Here is a 25,505-nt window from a genome sequence, read left to right on the forward strand (position 1 = left end):
GGGAATATTTTTCTGTTAGTATAGAAGCTTTTAGAGGATAAGGGTGGGCTGGTTTGTTAAGAGAAGGGAGGTTTTAGATATTTTGAAAGGGTAAAAAGGGTAAAATGACTAAGAATTGAAGGGGTAAAAGGGGAATTAGTTAACTAAGCTAGGGCTGCCTTAGGAATGCCTATATAAGAGCCCTCTTCTTTCATTCTTAAGTAGCCACACACACCCTAAAAACACTGAAAGTTTTCTGCATCATTTTTGGTTAAAAACTGCTTGGAATTACTCTTTGGTTTGCACTGTTAGAATAACTTTAAAACTTCAAAGGATTTCTGGTTCATCTGGGTTCAAAAATGGTCTAAGGAAGTCAAATTTAATGTGTTGATTTGCTGATTTACACTCTTTTACTGTTGTTAATTTCCTCATCTTTTTTGCTCTAATTTCTGCCCCAGGTACTTCTTGGACCTTATTAATATGTGAAGTGCAAGTTTGAAGCCATGTAATCGAATTAGAGATTTAAGGACGAATATTAGTTTCTTCTTACTGAATATTAGCTCATGTCTTTTAGAATGTTTCTATACTTACTTAGCTTTACTATGGTTTATTGTATTTATTTATGTCATTGATGTTAGATCTCATCTTAAGGCTGGATTTTGGATTCTAGTTTGTCATGTTGGATTTGTTTTGACAAAAAAAAAACTCTTCCTATTGAGTATCTAGTTCCTGGGCTGTCATAGTATGGTTTTTTTGTTACAAGAGGAACGTCTCCTGTTAGGTATTGTTTAAAGTTGTTGTGTATAATGGTTGTTTCATATTCAGGGTAGTATATAAATTGAGAAAGTGAACTTGGTTAGCTCGATCCTTTGTTGGATTTTGAAAATGCTTCCTATAGTTATGGCTAAGTATTTACCAGGCTGGTTCATTCATGTTTTTTAAGCAAGTAAAATTTAGCCGGAGCTTTGTTTTCTCCCCTCAATTAGCATGTCTCTGTGTTAGTTTACTATTTCGTGGCATGTAAAATAACTCAATTATTTCAGTATCGATACTCAGCTTTGCCTTGCTCGTGTCTAAGCAGCTTGAACTCATAAAGGCTTTCAATTTAATTTTGGGCCTAATTTCAGGCCTAAGAGTTCTCAGATTCAGCCTGCTCTTTTTACATCTTGTTTTCTTTGAAATGATTTGAAACATGGGATTTTTGTTCAAATGTGTTAGCCCAAGTCAGACTTGACATGGGCTGTGACGCTTGTCTTCTACTTCTAGGCTTAATCTTGAGCCCAGATTTCTCCATCAGTGTTGTTATTACTGGGCAAGTTACTTGCTGTTGATTAATAGTTTAATTAGGCCTGGACCTGCGGTCCATTTGGAAACAAGCATTCTTTTGGGTTCATTTCTGGGCTTGTGTTAAGCCCAATTTTTCCCTTTGAATAATTTGTTGAGTTTAAGCATAAGCCGGAACTGGTTAATTAATTAAACGTTCGACATCTCCAATTTTATTACTAATTGCCAAGTCATGTGCAAATAAGGATAACCTTTAGGCCTAATTAAGTAGATTGATATGTGCCATTTTAACTACATCACCTATGGCCCTCATAACTACTTTGGTTAGATATTGGAATAAATATTCATAGAAAACCCTTTAGGCGCGTTTAAAATACAATTGTAATTGTGTACACATTCGCTTGACATGATTACAATTCAATAAACCAATTTAGAGTATGCGTTCATGCAACTTCGGTCAAATTTTCTTAATAATAAAATGATTGCTAATAGGCCGCTAATTAAATTTAGTTCATATAGTTTGAGGTGCGCCATCCACAATTTAGTCATACATGACCCTCGTATTAATTCCAATACCTAGATATAAAAATGACAAATGTTCGTAGTTTACTTTTGGCACGTTTAATATACTATCGCGGTTGTGGACACGTTCGCGTGACATGACTACGATTTCTAAAAACAAAGCAGCTTCGGCCAAATTTTCTTAATAATAATAAAGCGTTACTAATTGTGGACACGTTCGTGTGACATGATTTTTGACGCGCCAAACAAATGGGTACATGTACGTGTTACCCGTTTCAAGATAATTTCCTAATTAAAAGCGGGAGATGCACATAGGTTCTAAAACCAGTAATCAAACAATTTTAAGCCAAGTATGATCAAAGCGACCGTGCTAGAACCACGGAACCCGGGAATGCCTAACAACTTCTCCCGGGTTAACAAAATTCCTTACCCAGATTTCTGTGTTCGCAGACTGTATAACGGAGTCAAACTTTCTCGATTCAGGATTCTAAACCGGTGACTTGGGACACTATAAACTATCCCAAGTGGTGACTCTGAATTTTAAATAAATAATCCCGTTTCGATTGTCATTTAAAATGAAAAAACTCCCTTATACCCTTCCGGGGTTAGAAAAAGGAGGTGTGACAGCTCTGGCAACTCTGCTGGGGATCGAACCGAGAATCTCTGGTTTCGTAGACCAGAATTCGAGCTTGTTAATATGATTTTTACTTGGCTTTATTTATTATTGATATTACTGTATTCTATGGACCTAATGTGCTAATTGTCGTCTATTTACCACTTTGATATTATTTGAATTGTATATAACTGTCTTCTTACGTCACCCCTCTAAGTCTTCTGAAAATGGTGCACACGTTCGCGTGGCCCGCTTTTTCTGTAGAAGTTACACCAAATAAGAACGGGGCTCGGCCAACAACAAAAACGGGTAGACTTCAATGCTCCGGGTACGTTGCCCCCTCTTCGGCTCAAGTTGTCCGCTCGGGCAAGCCAGGTCTAGAACACAGCCCTAGGATTTAAACCTAGAAAAACATAGCCTCATGCCGGATCCCTAGTAGGAACGTTTGTTTGCATCATGTGCATTTGACTTAGGGGACTCAACACAGGAGTTGGGTCCGTCTAGGACAGGTTGATCCAAAATAACAGAATATCCTGATGCATCCTATGTGCTACGTGAACATTTATTTGTTTCGACCTGCATGCTGACCGGCTAGGGAAAATAAAGCAAAAGAAAAACCAAGAGTGATGTAGGGAAGGAAATAAAGCCCGATTCTAAAAAATTCCATGTACTTGGAAATATCCCGAAACTCTACCAAAAGTTTTCAAAAAAAAAAGAAGAAAAAAGAGTCATTTCAAAATAAGTCAATTCTGTGTTCTTTTCAAATGTGTCAAAACTGACCGAACTACGCAGGTTTGATTCTCACCGGACGTGGGATACGTAAGCAACCTACATAAGGTTCGGCCTTATTTTTCAAAAAAGAAAAGAAAAAAAGAGAGAGTAAAAGGTCAAATAAATGTAGTTTAGGGTTTTGGTCAAAATAAGCCGATCCAGCTTTGATAATGTTTTAAGCCATTCTTGCCGAGATAGCCATAGAGTATCTTCAGTTGTCGAAGGGCTATTTTCGTAGGTAAAACATCATTTTTCATAAAATAGTTCTCCCCGGCCTCAAAATTTATTTGGAATTGGGAAGGGGTCACGTTTGCAAAACCAACCATTTTAGCTAAAATTAGCATATAGGGGAAGGAGTCATGGTACATTGATTTTTCTTTTAGAAATTGAAAAACCTGTTTTACAAAAAGGGTCCACCGGAGTCAAACCTAACCTTAACCCTCCACAGGTACAAATGAATACTGTCCAAGACCCGTCACAAATGAACACCGCCCAGAACCCGTCAGAGTAGGTCATAGAACAGGCTCAATTGCAGTTGCGTATGTGGTGGAATGATCTAGATGAAGATGGTCAGAAGTGGGTGAAAAAATAATTGGGTGCCCTTATAAACATTTTGGAAATCAAACCACGGGAAGATCTAATCAAGGCTTTGGTGACTTTTTAGGACCCTGTCCACAATTTTTTTTGTTTCTCGGACTTTGAGATCACCCCTACTTTGGAGGAAATGGCTGGGTATATTGAATTTGGCCGGGATTTGAGGAAACAACAAATTATTTCCAAGGGCTCCTTCGGTGCACAAGTTCTTTGACCTTCTGAATATTAGTAAACAGATGAAGAAGGCCCATGTAAGCAAAGGGTGTTGTTCTTCCCACTTCTTTTACTTCATGTTCGGGTACTCAGCTGGGTTCGAAACACATAAAAAGGATTTTAGCAACAAACAAGATAAGGGCCTTTGGCAAATTCATCATCGGTTCACTTTTATTGTGGCATTTTTGGGGATCATGGTCTTTCCAAATGCGGAGGGGACAGTGGATACTCGTATGGTCAGAATTGCACAAATCCTCACTACCAAGGAAGATCATACACTTGTCTCATTAGTGTTGGCAGACATTTATCGAGCATTGACATTATGCAAAGTTGAGGCTCAATTCTTTGAAGGTTGCAATATTCTTCTACAAATGTGGTTGATAGAGTATCTCTGCCATCACCCCAAATTCATGAGTTATGGCTCGAGCCCGGATAACTTTATTGAGAGTTATGAGGAAAGGGTGAAAGACTACAACGTGCCAGAAGGGTTTGAAGCCTGGGTCTCCCACTTGAAGGCTCTCAAAGCAAGTCAGGTCGAGTGGACTATAGGGTGGCTCCCGATGACAGAAGCCATATACATGACGGCTACCAAGGGTTACCTGAGATTGATGGGTGTGAGGAGTATCCAGCCATATGCACCGCAGAGGGTCTTAAGGAAGTTATAAAGATATCAGATTGTGCCTGAAAATGAAGATCTAACCACCCAAGTCATTGAACTGCATCCAGAAGCTGCATTGCCCAAGGCTTTAGTTCAGCAGGATTGCAATGGCTGCCAATATCTAAAAAATGGAACCCAGGTACCCGATGTTGCAAAGGGGGAGGTGGATTGAAATTATGCTGCATGGTTTGAGAAAAGGTCTTGTGTAAACAACGAACCAGAGCCTGAGACCGAGCCTGAGCCTGAGAGGCCTGCCAAAAGACCCCATGTTCAAGCTTTTGATGATAAGATCCAAGAAAGGTTGGCCTGGGGAGAAAATGGAGAAACAATATCAAGCCGCGATTCACACCTTGGAAGAGAAACTGAGAAACATAGAATTTAATAATGATCTTCAAGCACAAGAGGCTGAAGGTGAAAGAAGAAGGTTGGTCCAAGAGAATGAAGCTCTCCGAGCCCAAGTTCGAAAAATGAGAATAGCAGTTGAGAACCCGGGCAGAAGCAGAAAAGATGAAAAGCTCATCTATAGCCTTACACAAAAAGTACGTGACTATGAGGAGGATTTGCAAAAGACTGAAGCGGAGCTAGCAAATGCCTGAGCCAAGTTAGCTAAGAATGCGGAGGGACGGGCCAGTTTCATCCAGCAACTGAAGGAGAAGTATGACAAAGGAATGGTGAGTGTAAAGAAAAAGGTCAATGTCCTTGAGAATGAAATGGCCAAGCAGGCAAGAGACTTCAAAGCAGAAAGGGAGCACTGCTATGCCCTGATGTCACAACTAGAGAAGGACCTACAACAGCTTCAAGGGCAAAATCATATAGCCGAACAAGTTTTGGATGCCAGATCTTAGTAGATCGGATGGTTGCTATAGGAGTAGGGTATTATCAGGGAAAATGGTTAGGAGAATTGCGGACTACATTGTGATGAAGTGCAACGAGTGTGAAGACATGACCAAATCCATGTTCTTTGCTTCAGTTATGATTTTTGTCCGACAGATCATGGATGACTTGTTTCGCCTCCAAGAAGATATGGCGCAAAGGCCCGCAGCAAGGCCAACTAGAGCAGCAGTTGAGGCACTTATGTATTCTTGACTTTGTTTGTTCGAGTCTATATTTTGTTAGTTTATTTTCGAGTCTGTATTGTCAGTTTATTAGTTCGTTTTTGAGTCTGTATTTTTAATTTTCTTTTGAAGTTGTTGGTCCACTCATCAAGTCTGTCAGCCTTTATGTTTAACTCTGTAGGGGAAGTTGTCGTAATCAAGATGTTTTATTTTATGAAAATTTGAAAACCCCAAAAAATATTTTGTTATTTTATTTATTTGTTTCGCACATGTTCCCAAAAATACGCTTGGTTTGATTCATGTGGCGTCATGATACGTAGGCAATCCCCATAGGATTCTATCATAACTATGAAATGAAAAAAAAGAAGAGAAAAACAAGAAAACTGTGGGAAGGAAATAATGGCAAAATAAGAGAGGAAAAATGAGAGAATAAAAGCAAGAATCAAGCAAAGAAAGGCAGGAATGAGAAAAGAGAGAAAGACAATTGCAAAATGGAATTTAGTGAAAGTTGGGATGACGCAATCGACCATTCAAATTCATAATAGAAATGGTTAACTTCTTAGGTGCATTGCATCCCCAACGTGCGGTTACCTATCTATTATGCTCTAATCGCTAACGAGTTTGCTTGTTGTCATCCAGTCCAGGCAGGTGGTTAGTTTGTTTGGCATTCTGGAAACTCACCCGTACAACACCAGGTCCAAAGACAAGTTGATCATAGCTGGCCAAGAACCGGATGCAAGTGTTATTGACCCATCAAGGGAGGGGGAAGAGTCTGATGTTAATCTGAAAGAGGAGTTACATAAGTTGAAACACCAGATGGGAGAGATGTACCAGGCATGGATGAAAGGGCATTCACCACCATCATACCCCGCCAACCCTGCTTTTGTCCCGCTGCTGGCTCAATCCCAAGAACCTCCTACTGTTGATTCATATCCAGGCTTTCCCATTTACTACCACTACCAAGGCACCACTTCCCAAACCCCATAAGCACCACCACCCAAACCAATCCCATACCCCCCTTCACCAGCCACCCCTGTTTTCGTGGTACCCCCATCCGCTACACTCCATCGATACTCCAATGAGCCCTTATTCTAGACCCAAGATAACCAAAACTATCCCCCGGAGCCTACTTTCAAGGACCCAAAACATTACTTCTACACTCCTCGTTTCGACCTCCCAGTTGAGACTGAGAAACCACCAAAAAACCCAGAACAAGAGGAGATGTTCAGGAAGGTTAGAAGCCTGGAACAGTCATTCAGAAACATGCTGGGATTGGGAGGCCAGGTGAGTGTAGCCTACAAGGATTTGTGTCTATTTCCCATTGTTTTGTTGCCGGTGGGATTCAAGATGCCTAAATTGGATCTATATGACGGGCACAGAAACCCGGTGGCCCATTTGAGGGGATTCTGCAGCAAAATAAGAGGAGCTGGTGGGAAAGATGAGCTATTGATGATGTACTTTAGCTAGAGTCTAAGTGAGGCATTGGAGCGGTACACTCGTCAGGATCACGGTAGATGGTATACCTGGGATGATTTGGCCCAAGAATTCGCTTGTCATTTCCAATACAACATCGAGATTGTTCCAGATCATTTGTCTTTGACTAATATTGAGAATAAGCCTAGTGAAAGTTTCAGGGAATACAGTTTTCGTTGGAGAGAACAAGCATAAAGAGTTAACCCCCCGATAGAGGAGAGCGAAATGGTGGAGTACTTTCCGCAGGCTCTAGAGCCTACTTATTTTGGCCATCTGATATTGGCCATAGACAAGTCTTTCAACAAGGTAGTGAAGATGGGTGGCATGATGGAAGAAAAGCTTAAATCAAGCAAAATTATGAGCTACTCGGCTATCAAAGCAACTACCCAAGCCATTTAGAATGGTACTGGATGAGTGATCGGAAAGAAGAAGAAAGAAGATGTGGCAACAATTGATTCAGGATCGTGGTTTGGACCCAGGGGCCCATCACACCATTATACCCATCCTCGACCCCATCCCTGAACCTATACCCAAACCCCATATAATCCACCCCAACACTACTTCCCATTACTAGACCCTCAGATTTCTGTCCACCACGCCTAGACATATACTCAACCTCCTGCCTACTCACAATGGCGTGCCCCAGTCCCGCAAAGCACCTACCCAGCTCCACAAAATATTTGCCCACCCCCACGAGCCTACCGAAACCTTACTGGCCTAGGTTTCCGACCCAATCCAGCATTCAAAAATGAGAGGTGGCAGCGAAAAAAAACTTTCACCCCGTTGGGGGAGTCTTATACCAGTTTATTCCATTGATTGAAGTAGTTGGATATGCTGAGACCAATTGAGTGGAAATCGCCAAACCCTCCTCTAAAGAATTTTGATTACTCCGTGAGCTCTGAATATTGTTCTGGTGCATGATACAGAGAAGTGTTGGCACTTGAAAAATGCCATCCAGGAGCTCATCGACACAAACCGGATTGAAGTCCAAACCCCAGAGGCTCCCAACATCAACCAGAACCCATTGCCAACCCATGAGGGAATGAACATGATCGAGATAGTACACAAGGGGGGGGGGGGAGCCCAAGAAGCCTTCACAGTCCGTCATGATGATTCGGTCCAGTGAGGTCAAGCTAGTCAAGAAACCAACGGTTGAAGGATCAGTGAATAAGTCGAGCACAACAAATGGTGAACCATCTATGGTAGTTAAGAACAGATCCCCAAGTGATGTTATAGCAAAGCAATAAAAGTGAAAAATGGTCGTGCCAGGGTTGGCAAACAAGCCTATCATAATTGTAGAGGGTGCCCGTACAGATCCTGTCATCATCAAGCCTGTAACCTAGTTGCCGGTAATCAACACCAAGGCTATCCCATGGAACTATGAACGGGTGATAATGACCTATAAGGGAAAGGAAGTGAAAGAAGAAGTCAATGAGGCCCAGAGATTAACTCGTTCGGGGAGATGCTTTACCCCGGAAGAGTTAAGGAAAGCTAAAACATCCAGAGATAATCCGGTTCTAGTAAAGAAAGCAGTCACTAAAGAAGAGGCGGAGGAGTTCTTGAGGAAAATGAAGGTACAAGATTACTCCATCGTGGAGCAGATGAGAAAGATGCCTGCTCAGATTTCCTTGCTATCATTGCTGATCCATTCAGACGAGCATCGTCGGGCCCTGCTGAAAATTCTGAACGAGGCTCATGTCCCCGACAAAATCTCAGTAAACCATCTCGAAAATATCGCTAACAAAATATTTGAGGTGAACAGGGTCACCTTCTCTAATGACGAGTTGCATGTGGAAGGTACTGAACACAATAAAGCTCTCTATCTTACGGTAAAATGTGAAGTTTCTGTGGTCACCAGGGTATTATTTGAAAATGGTTCCAGTGCAAACATCTGCCCTCTCTCTACTATGAACAAGTTTAAAGTTGATGATGAGAGGATTTACAAGAACAACATTTGCTTCTGAGGTTTTAACGGTGGAGGGAAAGACTCGGTTGGTGATATAGTGCTTGATTTGACGATAGGACCAGTGGAATTCACCATGGAGTTCCAGATACTAGACGTAGCCATCTCTTACAATTTGTTGTTAGGTCGGCCTTGGATACATGCCACCAAAGCAGTCCCGTCCACTTTGCACCAGATGGTCAAGCTCGAGTGGGATAGACAGGAGATAGGCGTGCATGGTGAAGAGAATTTGTGTGCTCATAGTGATGCCTTTGTCCCGTTTATTGAGGCCAAAGATGACAAAGGGCCCTGGGTCTTTCAAGTTTTTGAAACAGTGCCGGTTGAGAAGGTTCTTGAAGGGAAATGTGTCCCAACTCCAAAGATAGCCTCTGCTTCCATCATAGTGGCTTCTGAAATGCTGAAAAATGGCTTTGTGCGAGGTAAAGGTCTGGGTGCATCCCTGCAGGGTATCATACATCTAGTGTCCCTCCCTGAAAATTTAGGTACGTTCGGTCTTGGATTCAAACCCACAACGGTAGATGTGAAAAAGGCTAGAAAGTTGAAATAGAAGGCGTGGTCACTTCCGAAGCCTATCCCGCATTTCTCCAGGTCTTTTGTCAAGCCTGGTACCAGGAAGTGCCCCGTGACGACAATTCCAAGTTCTGTGGTTGACATTGATGAAGAGTTAATTGAAAGGTTCCAGAGGTTGTTTGATGATGTGAACATGGTATAAGTTGGAGAAGTTTTTAGCAAAGCAGACGTACAGTTCGTCGGGACGAATGTAAAGCTTAACAATTGGAAGGCTACTCCTTTCCCTACTTGGAAGGAGTCTTGGTAGTTTGTTTTGTTTTCCTTTCTATTTGGGTCATTCCAAGGTTGTGACCCAGATTTTTTATTTTTTGCTTGTTGATGTATAAACCCTGTTATCCTTTATTTTCAATGAAATACAATTTCCCTTTTCCATCATTACTGATAGCTTTTATTTTGTTTTCTTTTCTTCTTTGTACAGTTCTTTTTATGCTGGTTTCAGTGACATGACATGCATGAGGAATCTTCGGCCAAGTCTTAAAAGTCAATCTAGTTCTGAAATAATAATCCAAGAAATAGAGTGTGATGAAGAATCAGAATATGATGAGGATGAGGCATTTGAGGAGATTAGTAAGGAACTGAATCATTTTGAAGAAAACCCAAGCCTAATCTGAATGATACGAAAGCAATCAATCTAGGGGACCCAAATAATGTCAGAGAAACTAAGATAAATGTCCATCTTGAACCGTAAATCAGGGAAGAAATAATTAAAGCATTGTTTGAGTATAAGGATATTTTTTCATGGTCATATGATGATATGCCAGGCTTGAGTACCAATTTGGTGGTCCATAAATTGCCAATTGATCCAGCATTCCCTCCCATGAAGCAAAAGTTGAGAAAGTTCAAAACTGACATGAGTGTGCTGATTAAAGAGGAGATCACAAAGTAGTTTGATGCAAAGGTCATCGAGTCACGCGGTATCCCACTTGGTTAGCTAATGTTGTGCCTGTGCCAAAGAAAGATGGAAAGACCAGAGTGTGTGTTGATTACTGCGACCTCAACAAAGCAAGCCCAAAGGACAACTTCTCACTGTCAAACATCCATATTTTGATTGATAATTGTGCCAAGCATGAATTGGGTGTTTTGTGGACTGCTATGCAGGGTATAATCAAATCTTAATGGATGAAGAAGATGCAGAAAAGACGGCATTCATCACGCCATGAGGAACATATTGTTATCGGGTCATGCCTTTTGGTCTGAAAAATGCTGGGGCAACTTACATGAGGGCAATGACAACCATATTCCATGACATGATACACAGGGAGATTGAGGTTTACGTGGATGATGTGATCATAATGTCCAGGAAGCAGTTTGACCACGTGAGGGATTTGAGAAAGTTTTTTCAGACGCTCCGCAAGTACAATCTTAAGCTCAACCCTGCAAAGTGTGCATTTAGTGTTCCATCGGGGAAATTGTTGGGGTTCATAGTCAGTCGCAGAGGCATTGAGTTAGATCCATCAAAGATCAAAGCTATCCAGGAATTGCCACCGCCAAAGAACAAGATCGAGGTGATAAGTCTGCTAGGGAGGCTAAACTACATCAGTAGGTTTATCGCTCAGCCTACAACAACTTGTGAGCGCATCTTTAAGCTACTAAAGAAGGATGCTACGGTCAAATGGACTGATGAGTGTCATGAGGCATTTGATAAGATAAAAGGGTACTTATCAAACCCACATGTGTTGGTCCCGCCGGAGCCTAGGAGACCTTTGATTTTCTATTTGACAGTCTTGGATAATTCATTTGGTTGTGTGATGGGTCAGCATGACATCACCAGTAGGAAAGAGCAAGCCATCTATTATCTCAGCAAGAAGTTCACATCTTATGAGGTTAAGTATACTACCCTTTAGAGGACATGTTGTGCCCTGACTTGGGTAGCACAGAAGTTAAAGTATTATTTGTCATCCTACACCACTTTCCTCATTTCTCGCCTGGATCCTTTGAAGTATATCTTTCAGAAGCCCATGCCCACAGGAAGGCTCGTGAAATGGTAGATCTTGCTCACAGAGTTTGACATCGTATATGTGACTCGGACGATGATGAAAGCCCAAGATTTGGCCGATCACTTGGACGAGAACCCGGTGGATGAAGAATATGAACATTTGCAGACTTACTTTCCTGATGAGGAGGTAATGCATATTGACGAGGTCGAGAAGGACGAAAAGCTCGGTTGGAAACTCTTCTTTGATGGGGCTCCTAATATGAAAGGTGTTGGAATATGAGTTGTACTCATTTCTGAAATAGTGCATCACTACCCTGTCACTACTTAGCTTCGTTTCTATTGTACCAACAACATGGCCGAGTATGAAGCGTGCATTCTGGGGATAAGGTTAGCCGTGGACATGGGAGTCCAGGAAGTGCTAGTGTTGGGAGATTCAGATCTATTAGTGCACGAAATTCAGGGAGAATGGGAGACTCGAGATTTGAAACTCATATCGTATCGACAATGTCTGCATTGTCTCTGTCAACGGTTCAGATAAGTGGAGTTCAGGCATATCCCTAGGATCCACAATGAGGTTGTTGACGCTTTGGCTACTCTGGCGTCGATGTTACATCATCCAGATAAGGCTTATGTTGACCATTTGCATATTCAGGTACGCAATTAGCATGCTTACTATAACATGGTGGAAGAAGAACTTGACGGTGAACCTTGGTTCCACGATATCAGGGAATACATCAGGATGGAGGTATATCCAGTACAAGCCATAGGGGATCAAAAGAGAATGATTTGACATTTGGCAAGTGGATTTTTCTTCAGTGGGGGAGTTTTGTACAAAAGAACTCCAGATCTTGGATTATTGAGATGCATAGATGCAAAACAAGCCACAACTATCATGACCGAAGTGCATTCCGGAGTCTGTGGGCTGCATATGAACGGGTATGTTATGGCAAAGAAGATTCTTCAAGCAGGTTATTATTGTCTCACCATGTAGTGAGATTGTATTGGTTTTGTGCGCAAATGTCATGAATGCCATGTACACGGTGACTTGATTCATTCTCCTCCATCTGAATTACACACAATGTCCGCACCATGACCCTTTGTTGCTTGGGGCATGAATGTCATCAAACCAATTGAGCCAGCAACATCCAATGGGCACAGGTTCATTCTGGTGTCCATTGACTATTTCACTAGGTGGGTCGAAGCTAAAACTTTCAAATCTGTGACCAAGAAGGCAGTGGTCGATTTTGTTCATTCGAATATCATTTGTCAGTTCGAAATCCCAAAGGTGATCATTACAGATAATGGTGCTAATCTTAACAGTCATCTAGTGAAAGAAGTGTGTCAACAGTTTAAGATTACACATCAAAATTCCACCCCATACCGCCCCAAGGCGAACTAAGTAGTTGAGGCAGCCAACAAGAACATAAAGAAGATACTTCGGAAAATGGTGCAAGGCCAGGCAATGGCATGAGAAGTTGCCCTTTGCGTTGTTGGGTTATCGCACTACTGTTCACACTTTAGTAGGTGCAACTCCTTATTTGTTGGTATATGGCACTGAAGCAGTGATACCCGCGGAAGTTGAAATTCCATCCCTTCGGATTGTTGCTGAAGCCGAAATTGATGACAACGAGTGGGTCAAAACCCGTCTGGAGCAGTTGAGTTTGATTGATGAGAAAAGGTTGGCAGCAGTGTATCATGGCCAGTTGTATCAAAAGAGAATGGTAAGAGCATACAACAAGAAGGTGCGTCCACGAAAATTTGAAGTGGGTCAGCAAGTATTAAAATGCATCCTTCCCCATCAGGCTGAAGCGAAAGGCAAGTTCGCCCCAAATTGGCAAGGACCGTTCATTGTAACAAGAGTGTTGTCCAATGGTGCTTTGTATTTAACAGACATAGAAGGCAAATGTATAGATATGGCTATCAATTCTGATGCAGTCAAAAGATATTATGTATGATTTCTTTGGTTTGTCTAAATTGTTGTTTGTACTTGACATATTTTGAAGATTGGAATGACGAAGGCATTTCGTTTTGCTATCTAAACACTTTATGCTTTGTTACCCCTTTTAGACTTATTTATTTCTTTTCATACCTCTCTTTTGGAATCGGTAGCGAAATTAAGGAAGGAGAGAAAAAGAGAAAGGAAAAAGAAAAGAGAAGGAAAGAAGAAAAGAGAAAGAAAATAATGGAAGGAGAAAGAAAAGAATGAAAAGAAAAAGAAAAAAAAGGGAAAAAAAACGAAAACACAACAAAAGGAAAAACAAAAGAAGAGAAAGAAAAATAGAAGAAAAATCACAACAAACAAAGTAATTCTTATGTCATGAACTACGTTCGACCTGATTCCTTTTAAGGATACGTAGGCAGCCTCACGGTTTGGTCCCATCAAAATAAAAATCCAAATGTCCCCAAGCAAAGAAACTGGGGCAGAAAGTTGTGGTTGTTGTAAGAAATCTAATTCCAAAAGTTATAATTTTGAACACATTCAAGTTGTTTTGAGTCTTTTGATATCCTTTCTTTCTAACCCTATCCAAAAGCCTACATTACGGTCCTTAGAAAGACCTTTCGATCAGTCTTCGAGAGATGCCAAGTCGAGCAAGTAGAGGTATGATTCATATCAGGGGAAACACTTCGGCCTAAGCAGGAAAAATGAAAAGATGAGAGAGTCTTATTGGTTAAAAACCCTCTCGGGCACCGTAAGGTTATGGAAAGCTGAGAGAAATTAAAAAATAAGAGAGTCTTACTAGTGAAAACCCTCACGGGCACCATAAAGCGACGCTGAGTTGAGAGATGAATAAATGAGAGAGGTTTGCTAGTGAAAACCCTTCAGGAAACCGCAAGCCGAATAAGGTTGTTGGCTTTGCAAAGGAATCAGATTATGGGAACCTCAGGCATAGAGTGTGAAGATTGAAAAGGATTGACTAAATGGACTAGGCTGTTTAATCTGAAGTGCATGTCATGATCATTGGTGCCTGCAGCTTCACTCAGATAAGTCCCTTTTCCTTTACTTCCTCAAACAGTCCTTCTATTTTTTATTTTCTTCTCTATTCATAACCCTCAAAGTCATTGCATTTCCTTTCCTTTGGGTCTATTCCTCTAAAACTTTTCAATGTTAGACTTTCCAAGCAAAAGAAAAGATTACAAAGCTTATTACCAGCTTCCAGATAGCATAAAGCAAAGTGTGGCCACGACATGCCATAAATAGCATGATGCAAAATGGAGAATAAGGTATTAGTCGGGGTTCAAGTAACCAAGTGGTCCGCAAATTGTGGGGAGAAACACAGAGGTTCAGATGGAAAATACAAGATATGTTAAAACAGCAGGTTGGATATAGAGCGTTCGGGTCATTCAGGGTCCTGTGGTTGAAATTCAGACAAAAAGGCAAACAATTCTTGGCCAGTTCAAGGCAGCCGGTCAAAGCAAAGCACGACAGCGAAAGGTCCACCTTCAGCAAGAATGCCGCAAACTAACCACCACATTTTCAAACTGATAAGATTTTTCTTTAATTGAAACAAGGGCAGAAAATTTCATTTGTTTCGGAGAAACCCTCCGTGAGGAAAGCATGTGCTAGACAGGCTCGGCACTAAGTTCCAGTGCCTTACCTAGATAACGGGATTTAGTAAGTTTTGAGGCCTTCGCAAATGACAAGGTCTGACGAGAGGTCTACTTTTGAAGTATAATCGGGAATTTAAGTTTTCACTTTTGAAATGAGACTTGGTTTGAAATTTTCAGGATAAAGGAATTTAATTTAGAACTTATTTTGATAAGAAGAATTGGTTCACACTCACAGATGTTCCCAATATAAAACTGGGGAAGAAAAATTTCTTTTGTTGTGTCTGTTTGTTGAAATCAGGTGCACACCTGAAGAACCAGGGAAGAAAACATGAGTTTCAAGAATAGAAAGCAGTTCAAGTTCAGCAATCAGGAGCCCACCTGGAGAACAAGGGAAAACAAGCCAGTTTTGAGGAATATAGTTAAAAGTTTTGGCAATCAGGCGCCCACCTGGAGAGCAAGGGAATACAATTCAAGTTTTGGCAATCAAGCGCTCACTTGGAGAGCAAGGGAATACAGTGAAAGTTTTGGCAATCACGCACCCACCTGGAGAGCATGGAAATACAGTTCAAGTTTGGAAATTAGGCGCCCACTTGGAGAGCAAGGGAATACAGTTAAAGTTTTGGCAATCAGGCACCCACCTGGAGAACAAGGAAAGCAGTTCAAGTTTCAAGGGAAGGCAGTCCAAGTTTCGAAGGAAGACAGTTCAAGTATTGGCAATCAGGCACCTACCTGGAGAATAAGGGAATTCACTTCAGAACACAATTCAAGGCAACAAAAAAGGAATCTCACTTGGAGACTTAAGTCAGCAAATCGGTAGAGACTGCGAGATCAAGTTTGAAGATATAGATAGGATTCTTGTAAATTCATAGATGATAGTTTAGTCTAGCTTCTTTTATTTTTTTTTGGTGTAATAAGGAGTTCAGTAAGCACTAGCAACAACAACAACAGTGAAATCACAGCTTCCTGGTAGTCCCAGCTACCAAAATTTCCCGAACTTCTCTGACTTGATTCCTTTATAGCCAAGGATATGTAGGCAACCTCGGAAGCAAGGTGCGGTCAAATCTTTCAAAAATGCTTCCCCCGGAGTATTCAAACAGGCAAAAGTCCGCTCACTTTATCTTTGCACGAAAACTCTTCACGTTTCCGAGCAAAGAGGGTCAGCTATGAGCACGTGATTTTTGCCCTATAGCAATTACTCCTATAAAATTCAAGAAAACAATTTTTCCCATTTTTTAGGATTTTGTGCTAAATATTTGCATTTCTGTGCATGTTTTTTTAAAACAATCATAAAAAATGCCAAAAATACCATGCATTGCATTTAGGTTTTATTTTTACAATTTTAAGGTTAATTAGTGAAATAGTTGCTTCATCAAAATTGAAAATCACAAAAAATTGACTCATTTTTGCATTTTTAGCCTTTTAGTTTAAATTACTAATTTCCTCTTTTAATTTAGGAGTAATTAATTTTCATAAGTATTTTAGTAGATGATCAGTTTTATTTTTTCAAATTAATTATTTTTAGGAGTTTAATTTAGGTTTGAATTAATTAAAATAGGAAAAGAAATTGAAAAAAGAAAAAAAAAGAATTAGAGTTAAAAGGGTTGGTGTTGGATCAAATACCCAAAGCCCAATCTCTTTTCTCATCAACCCATTCTAACCTAACCCAACATTGACCCGGTCCAGCCCTGCCTTCAAATCAAACGACCCCGTTTTTGGCTCCCCCCATTTCAATCGTTGGATCAATGAGATCCAACGGACCGGAACTCAAGCCACCCCTAATATTTAACTGTCCTAAATTAGTTCCCCCCAGTCCGAACCCCCTCAATCTCTATCTTCGTCTCTAACGTCAGAACCCTAGAGACTGTCGCCCTGAAACCCTCCGCCGGCAACGACACCATAAACAGCTCTGATTCCCCTCAAATTTACACCCTAGATTCCACGTCACCTCCTCTCTCACAATATCCAAACCATATCCCTTGAATCCCTCTCAAACTCCTCCGATTTTAGATCCAAACTCGGAATCCCAAAACCCTAATTCACTCGAATCATTCCCAAATTGATACAAGGCGACCCTTGTTCCTTTATTTTCCCAAATCCATCGTCAAAATCCTTCAGAGCACTTTCTAGATCCCCAAATTTTGGATCTGAAAATTTGAGGAAAGGCCTTGGTTCTTATCAGGCTCATTCTTCGCCTTTCAAAGATTAAAACGGCTCAAGACTCGTGTTAGCCAAGGGTTCTCATCCAGAGCCCTTAGTTAACACAAGTTTTGGTTCGATTTTGAGAGCCATGGCTACTTGGGTCAATCACTGCCTCTCCACCTTTTAGTCGTTGTTTGGATTGAATCACCAGGCTAGTATCTCATCATTTCTTTTTTTAGTTTCCTGATTTCTTTTCAACTATTTGCTTGCCTACTCGTCTCTGTTATCTGTTTGTTCAAATCAGTGGGTTATTTTTGTTTCTTTGATTAAATTAGATCTCTGCTGGGCTAGTTTATATGTTATCAACCTGTCTAGTTTTACTGTTCTATTGGGTTCCCTGTTCTTCTCTTTTTCCTTCTTTCTTTAACCAATCATAGCTTAAATTAATCAGTGTTTCTAAGTTCATTACCTTTGGGTTCTAATTGGTTAAGTTCATGTTTACTATTAATTTGAGTTCCTTTTGGTTTTGGTTAATTTGTTCATTTCTTCACTAATTTGAGACCGTCTCTTGGGCTTATGGTAAGCCAGACCTGGGCATTAGAAGCCTACTCGTTTGGGCCCAAGTTTGGGAATCAGATGACCTGCATTGGTTTAGGCTAGGAGGGTAATTAAAGGAGTATCATGGGTTAATTTGGGTATTTGGATTTGTTTTGACCAAAAATAAAACTCTTTCTGTTGAGTATCTAGTTCCTGGGTTGTCATAGTATGGTTTTTTGGTTACAAGAGGAACGTCTCTTGTTGGGTATTGTTTAAAGTTGTTGGGTATAATAGTTGTCTCATATTCAAGGTAGTATATAAATTGAGAAAGTGAACTTGGTTAGCTCGATCTTTTGTTGGATTTTGAAAATGCTTCCTATAGTTATGGCTATGTATTTACCAGGCTGGTTCATTCATTTTTTTAAGCAAGCAAAATTTAGCCGTAGCTTTGTTTTATCCCCTCAATTAGCATGTCTCTGTGTTAGTTTACCATTTCGTGGCATGTAAAATAGCTCTATTATTTTAGTATCGATACTCAGCTTTGCCTTGCTCGTGTGTAAGCAGCTTGAACTCATAAAGGCTTTCAATTTAATTTTGGGCCTAATTTCAGGCCTAAGAGTTCTCAGGTTCAGCCTGCTCTTTTTACATCTTGTTTTCTTTGAAATGATTTGAAACATGGGATTTTTGTTCAAATGTGTTAGCCCAAGTCAGACTTGGCATGGGCTGTGACGCTTGTCTTCTACTTCTGGGCTTAATCTTGAGCCCAGATTTCTCCATCAGTGTTGTTATTACTGGGCAAGTTACATGCTGTTGATTAATAGTTTAATTAGGCCTAGACCTGCAGTCCATTTGGAAACAAGCATTCTTTTGGGTTCATTTCTGGGCTTGTGTTAAGCCCAGTTTTTCCCTTTGAATAATTTGTTGAGTTTAAGCATAAGTCGGAACTGGTTAATTAATTAAACGTTCGGCATTTCCAATTTAATTACTAATTGTCAAGTCATTTGCAAATAAGATAATCTTTAGGCCTAATTAAGTAGATTGAGGTGTGCCATTTTAACTAGATCACCTATGGCCCTCATAAATACTTTGGTTAGATATTAGAATAAATATTCGTAGAAAAGCCTTTAGGCGCGTTTAAAATACAATTGTAATTGTGTACATTTTTGCATGACATGATTATGATTCTAAAAACCAATTCGGAGTATGCGTTCGTGCAACTTCGGTCAAATTTCTTAACTATAAAATGGTTGCTAATAGGCCGCTAATTAAATTTAGTTCATATAGTTCGAGGTGCGCCATCCACAATTTAATCATACATGGCCCTCATATTAATTCCAATACCTAGATATAAAAATGACATATGTTCGTAGTTTGCTTTAGGCACATTTAATATACTATCGCAGTTGTGGACACATTCACTGACATGACTACGATTTCTAAAAACAAAACCGGAGTATGCGTTCGCGCAGCTTCAGCCAAATTTTCTTAATAATAATAAAGCATTACTAATTGTGGACACGTTCACGTGACATGATTTTTGATTCGCTAAATAAATGGGTACACGTACACGTGTCCCATTTCAAGATAATTTCCTAATTAAAATCGGCAAATGTACATAGGTTCTAAAACCAGTTATCAAAAAATTTAAGCCAAGTATGATCAAAGCGACCGTGCTAGAACCACGGAACCCGAAAATGCCTAACACCTTCTCTCGGGTTAACAGAATTCCTTACCCGAATTTTTGTGTTCACAGACTATATAACGGAGTCAAACTTCCTCGATTCGGGATTCTAAACCGGTGACTTGGGACACCATAAACTATCGTAAGTGGTGACTCTGAATTTTAAAAATATAATCTCGTTTCGATTGTCACTTAAATTGGAAAAACTCCTTTATACCCTTCCGGGGTTAGAAAAAGGAGGTGTGACACTGTCTATGATTCAAGTGTTCCTGTTTTGTTGTGATTGTTTAATTAGTTGTATCTATATTTGAACCAATCATCAGGAATATGGTTCTGTTCTGTTTCTGTTCACTTCTGAAAAATTTAACTGCTTTCTTTCTGAAACTGTCCCCCTACTCTTATACAGTATTTTCAAACTTCTACTCTTAGTTATCTAGGGTCCTACCTCCCCCAGTGTGAGCACTGCCTAGGTTCCATGAGACTCCTCCGAACTCTAACATGCTGGGATGGCCTTCCAAACTCTTCACAAAACCGTTTCTTTGAAAAGGTTCTGGTGTGAGCATTGTCCGGGGTCCTTGAGGCCCTTGAGAACTTTGGCACACCAGAAGCCCATTTGTGTGTTATGAACTACCTGTGGACCTCAGACTTGCTTGAATGCCTGGCTTCCAGGTAGACATTGCGCCTGCCAAGGCTCCGTATAGTATAATAATTTTTTTATTGTATAATTTATTCATAATGGTCTGTAATAATGTAATAATCCTAGTAAAAATAGATATGAGGTTATTAGTAAAAGTTGGGGAGGGATTTTTATATATCTTTGTTGGGTTCGGGTAGAAATCATGCCTATAGGCTATTGTGGTGATTCTTTATGCCATTAAAAACCATGTCTATAGGACTTATCTCATAATTTGTAATCCTGAATTTTCACTTTACATCCTAAAAATCCTGCTTCTAGTCAGTTTTATCAATTCTGCATCAAGAACCATATTTTTCAAACCCCATGCGTGCATTAGAGATCATTCTGTGGGATCTTCTTTATTGAACTCACTTGGCAACTGGTTAACGCCTTTACTCGCTTAGATATCATACCTATAGGAAATAAGCGTAAAAACAGTTTCAACACTTAGATATCATGCCTATAGGAAATACATATAAAATCAGTCATGACACTTAGACATCATGCCTATAGGAAGTAGGTGTAAAAAATTAGTTTCTGTGTTTAGATATCATGTCCATGGGAAATAATGCTTATAATCAGTTTCAGTATGTATAAAGCATGCCTATAGGATCTAAAAAGATGAAATCTTCCTGTTAAAATAAATCACTGGTTTATAAACTGTAGTCGTTAATTAACAGTTTTAGGATTCTGCCTTGGTCCTTACTTAGGCAAGCCTATAGGGTAATTAAGAATTCTGGGTCTATAAAAAATTGTGATTTATTGCTGCTTGAAACACGCCTAGATTCATAATATTAACAAATATCAGTAGGCAAACTTATAGATACTGCTGCCCGCTTTAATAAAGCTGTTATGTATTTTGTTCATGCTCATCTTGATATCATGCATATAGGATCCTAAACTATAAAACTTTGTTTGTTTGAATTGCATGCATTGGTTGGCTATTTGTGGAGGTTCACATGAGCCCCTTTTATTTGCTCCTTACATGATACTCCTATCTGAATTTTGTTTGTCGCTTAGTTTTCTCATTTTTAGGCAACGTAGGTGAGTCTAGATCTATCCAAAATAGAAGTCCTAAAAACCTCCAGGACTATAGGTAAGGGACAAGTAGTGCACGCATAAGGTACGCATTAGAAGCTATTAGAACGCTTAGGTAACAACTAAAATATAGTAGCGGGGTAGTGAAGGAGATGATGACCTGTGCACTAATGCTATGTGTAACACCGCTATTTAGGGAAAGTTACTAAGTATTGTATGGAAATGATCCTATAGGCTAAAAAATGTAGGACCCCTTTAATTCTTGTTTTAAAGTAATTGTCTATTTGTTTTAAATTGTTTAAACATTCCTTTAAAGACTAATTCACTTAATTGAGTTTGGCTGGGACCCACCGTTGTGGACCTCAAGGGGTGCCTAATACCTTCCCATCGAGGTAATTTCAGGACCTTACCCAATCTTTGGTAATGTAAACTGGTTTCACAAGTTAATTGTTCTAAGTGCCCTAACGCACCTTAATTCGTTATGTGGCAACTCTTCAAATCTCTTACCCAATTCCAAAAGGAAAGGAGTTGTCCCAAAATGTCGTAACTCGGATTCCGCGAGGAAAAAGGGGGCGTGACAGCATGGTGACTCTACTGGGGATAATTAGGCTCTTATCATAACAAACTTACTTTTTTGATTTAGTCTTAAGCATGCTTTATTTTGTTAATACGTGATCACCTTTTCCCTTTTCCCTTTATCTGGATTTAATTGCCTATTTTCAAGCACTTATGATTTCCTTTACTACAGAAACTGACTTGTATCCTTGTTTACTTTCTTAAACGTCTTTCAATTATTAAATACCACATTTATCATTTTTAACGTGCAAATACGTGACAACATGCTATTTATTGTTGCATAAATCATGCTCAACATCATATTCCACTCGTGCGTAATCAATCTTATAGCAACGCTTGATGAGTGTTTGCGCCCTTCCCATGTATCATCCTTTAAATTCGGAAAGGCTTATTTGCAGTAAAACTAGTCGATCAGCGGTGTAGTCGACAGTTCTTTGCCTTTCCCCTTCAACTTGTCCACTTGAGGGTACCAGTCTAGACCTCTATAGAAACCTACCCGGGTTAATATGTTGTCCACATAATAACCTTTTAAGACAAGCCTCGCCCAAAAGTCCAATGGGTTTTTCATAATCCCAACAGACGCAATCACGATTTTGTGCATTAATTATAGAGAAATAAGTGCCAATACGCTAATCATTGTTGTATAAATAGTCGAATCTAGAAGGGGAAATGGCCTAACCATATTTGTTTTGCAGAAAATGAGGCACGAAGTCCCCAGGTTTGGCATGGTCCGTAGCATACCACCACTGTTGCTAGATTGGTGGCAGGATCTTCCATCAAGTGATAAAAACCATGTGAAAAGGGTCTTGGGAAGTTTGCCTTCTCTATTGGACCTCCAACCGAACAACATGTTGATCGAAGCTGCCACAATGTTCTGGGATAAAGAAAGGGCCGTGTTTCGCGTTGGAAACATAGAAATGACCCCTCTCTTTGGAAGAAATAGGGGGATTCGCTGGGCTACCTTAGGATAGTCCTGGTTTATTGGTGCCGAAAAATCGCAGTACTAGGGGGTTTCTGAAGATGATGGGTCTGAAAAAGAATAAGGATTTGGAGTGCCAGAAGAAATTTTACATACCTTTTGACTTCCTATATGATACGGTCACAACATATCTTATCGTATTTTTGATGACGAATTCTCCATCACTTCCTTGGGTTGGATTCACCGCAGGGTTTTTGTGTTCATTGTCTACTTTTTGGGTAGGATAGTGTTCCCGATCCAAGGGGATAGAATCCACACCATACTGACCATGGTAACCAAGACCTTGATGGATGGGATATAGGGGCAGACATATGCCATTGTCCCTGTGATCATAGCAGACATATACCGGGCCTTGGAGCGCTGTCAGAAAGGGTAGAAATACTTCGAAGGTTGTAATCTGCTGCTACAAGTTTGGTTGTTAGAGCATCTCCAAAGAGGTTAATATCGTCAAGAGCTTCCACAAAGGTCATGGAATGATCACATAGCTTTCCATCATCCTAAGAGAATGACTTATATCCCAGACAGGTTTGATCAACCCGAGAATACTATAGGATGGGCGCAGTTCTTCAGCAATTTGACCGAGGATCAGGTTCAATGGATGTTCGAATGGTTCCCTACCGATGCGTTCATCACCAGATCTAGGGATGTTCCACACTTGGTACTGATTGGGTTAAGGGGCATATACTCTTATGCTCCCATCAGGGTTATGAGACAGGCAGGCAGGAAGCAGGTCATACCGTGAGTTGCTAAAATGAGTCACTACAGGGCAGATTTTCAGGATGACGACATCCCATACAAATGTGAAGCTTAGAATATGTGGTAGTTGAAAATTATTATGGAAAAAGATACCATCGAGCCAGATCGATATCACGCCGGCCATGTGTACTTTTACCCAACATGGTTAGAAGATAACATAACATGAATATTGGAGCCAAGGGTTGGTCAAGGAAATAGACTCATAGATGAAGCTGTCGAAGCACAGGTGAAATATAACAAACTGCGCAAAAGAGTTCATGAGTCCGAGGCCGAGCACGTGGAGCGACACAAGATCGATATGGAACTAATTAATGAATGGAGGGAGATGGATGTTAGATCAAGCGAAAGGTTGAAATATCTAGAGTACAGTCTGACGGAATTGGAGGAAAAAATGAGGAAGAGAGTCACTGATTGCCAAAACATCGAAGCAAGTGAGGGAGGACATTTAGCAAGGGCATACCTACTGCTGAACCTGCGCGAACTGGGGAATTTGATCGACGAAGTCAAAAACATCCAGCATGGAGAAGGTCCTTCTGGGACCAAGTAGATTAGATTTATTTACTTTTTCAAATGTAATATGGCCAAGTGCCATCAATGACTTATCTTATTTAGTGTCGTTTTAGATTCATTTATTTTTACATTAATTAAATAAGGCAATTATTGACACTAAAATTCTCCAAATCAACATGTCGCTAGGCCTACCTCGGGCACAACGAGGCTCCTAAATTAGGATGCGTATTTACATTCCCGCAATATATATTTAAATACTGCAAACCTTTTTAGAATCCTTACTAACTTGTTTACCTTTTGTTTTTCTTTATTTTTATTATTCCCATCCCCTAAGGTTGGTTCGCGCATACTGGCATCGTCAGCATATCACACCAGATCTAGAGGCCCTCCACCTCCTCCTCCTCCTCCGAGTAGTCCGAAAAGCAGAGGAAAAGCTAAGATGGATGATTTGAGTGGTATCCGAAAAGAAAATGCTGAGAATATTGAAACTTCAGATGGTCGGAGTACTCTGGCCTAGAATGATTTGGTCCTGCGATTGGAACAAAAAGTATTGGAGTTAAAAGGGAAACTTGAGTAGGTTAGCAACTTGGCAAATCTCTCCTTCACCCTAAACGTCCCAGACGTTAACCAACAAAATGCCCAGAACCCAACACCTCTTCAAAACACGCCAAACCAATATCCACAAAATCCTTTCGCACCCCATCAATACCCACACCGCCTCAAAATCCTAATCCTCTACCGATACCAACTCCTCCACAAAACCATCATCAACCAACCTAATACCCACAAACCACTACCTATCACACTCCTCAGAACACATCACAACCTATTCCCGATCCTCAAAACCCAACCAATGACCACTACTACACCCAAATCCCTGGCACCCACCAAAACAACCCCATATACGTGGAGACCCTACCTCACTCCACTCAACCAATCTCCTATACATCAAATCTACTGAGAAGGACCTGCTCATCAAGAACATGGCCGTGGAGCTCAAGAAGTTGACAAGTTGAGTTCAGGGTATTGAAGGAGGCAAAAGGATAGATGGTATGAACTATGAGGATTTGTGCATACAACCAGATGTGAAATTGCCGGAGGGTTACAAAACCTCCCAAGTTTGAAATGTTTGACGGAATAGGTGATCCCAAGGTTCATCTGAGAACTTATTATGTCAAGCTCGTGGGGGTTGGAAAAGATGAAAGGATTCGAATGAAGCTCTTCATGAGAAGTCTTATCGGAGATGCCTTGTCCTGGTACATAAGCTAGAATCCTCAGAATTGGGCCAATTGGGTGAGCATGGCATCAGATTTTATGGACCGGTTCAGGTTTAAGACGGAGAATACATCGGATGTCTTCTATATCAAAAACCTAAAGAAGAAGCCAACTGAGACTTTTCGTGAGTATGCTACTCGATGGAGGTTAAAAGTAGC

Source organism: Nicotiana tabacum, chromosome 22 (genome assembly GCF_000715075.1).
Source record: "Nicotiana tabacum cultivar K326 chromosome 22, ASM71507v2, whole genome shotgun sequence".
NCBI lineage: Eukaryota > Viridiplantae > Streptophyta > Magnoliopsida > Solanales > Solanaceae > Nicotiana > Nicotiana tabacum.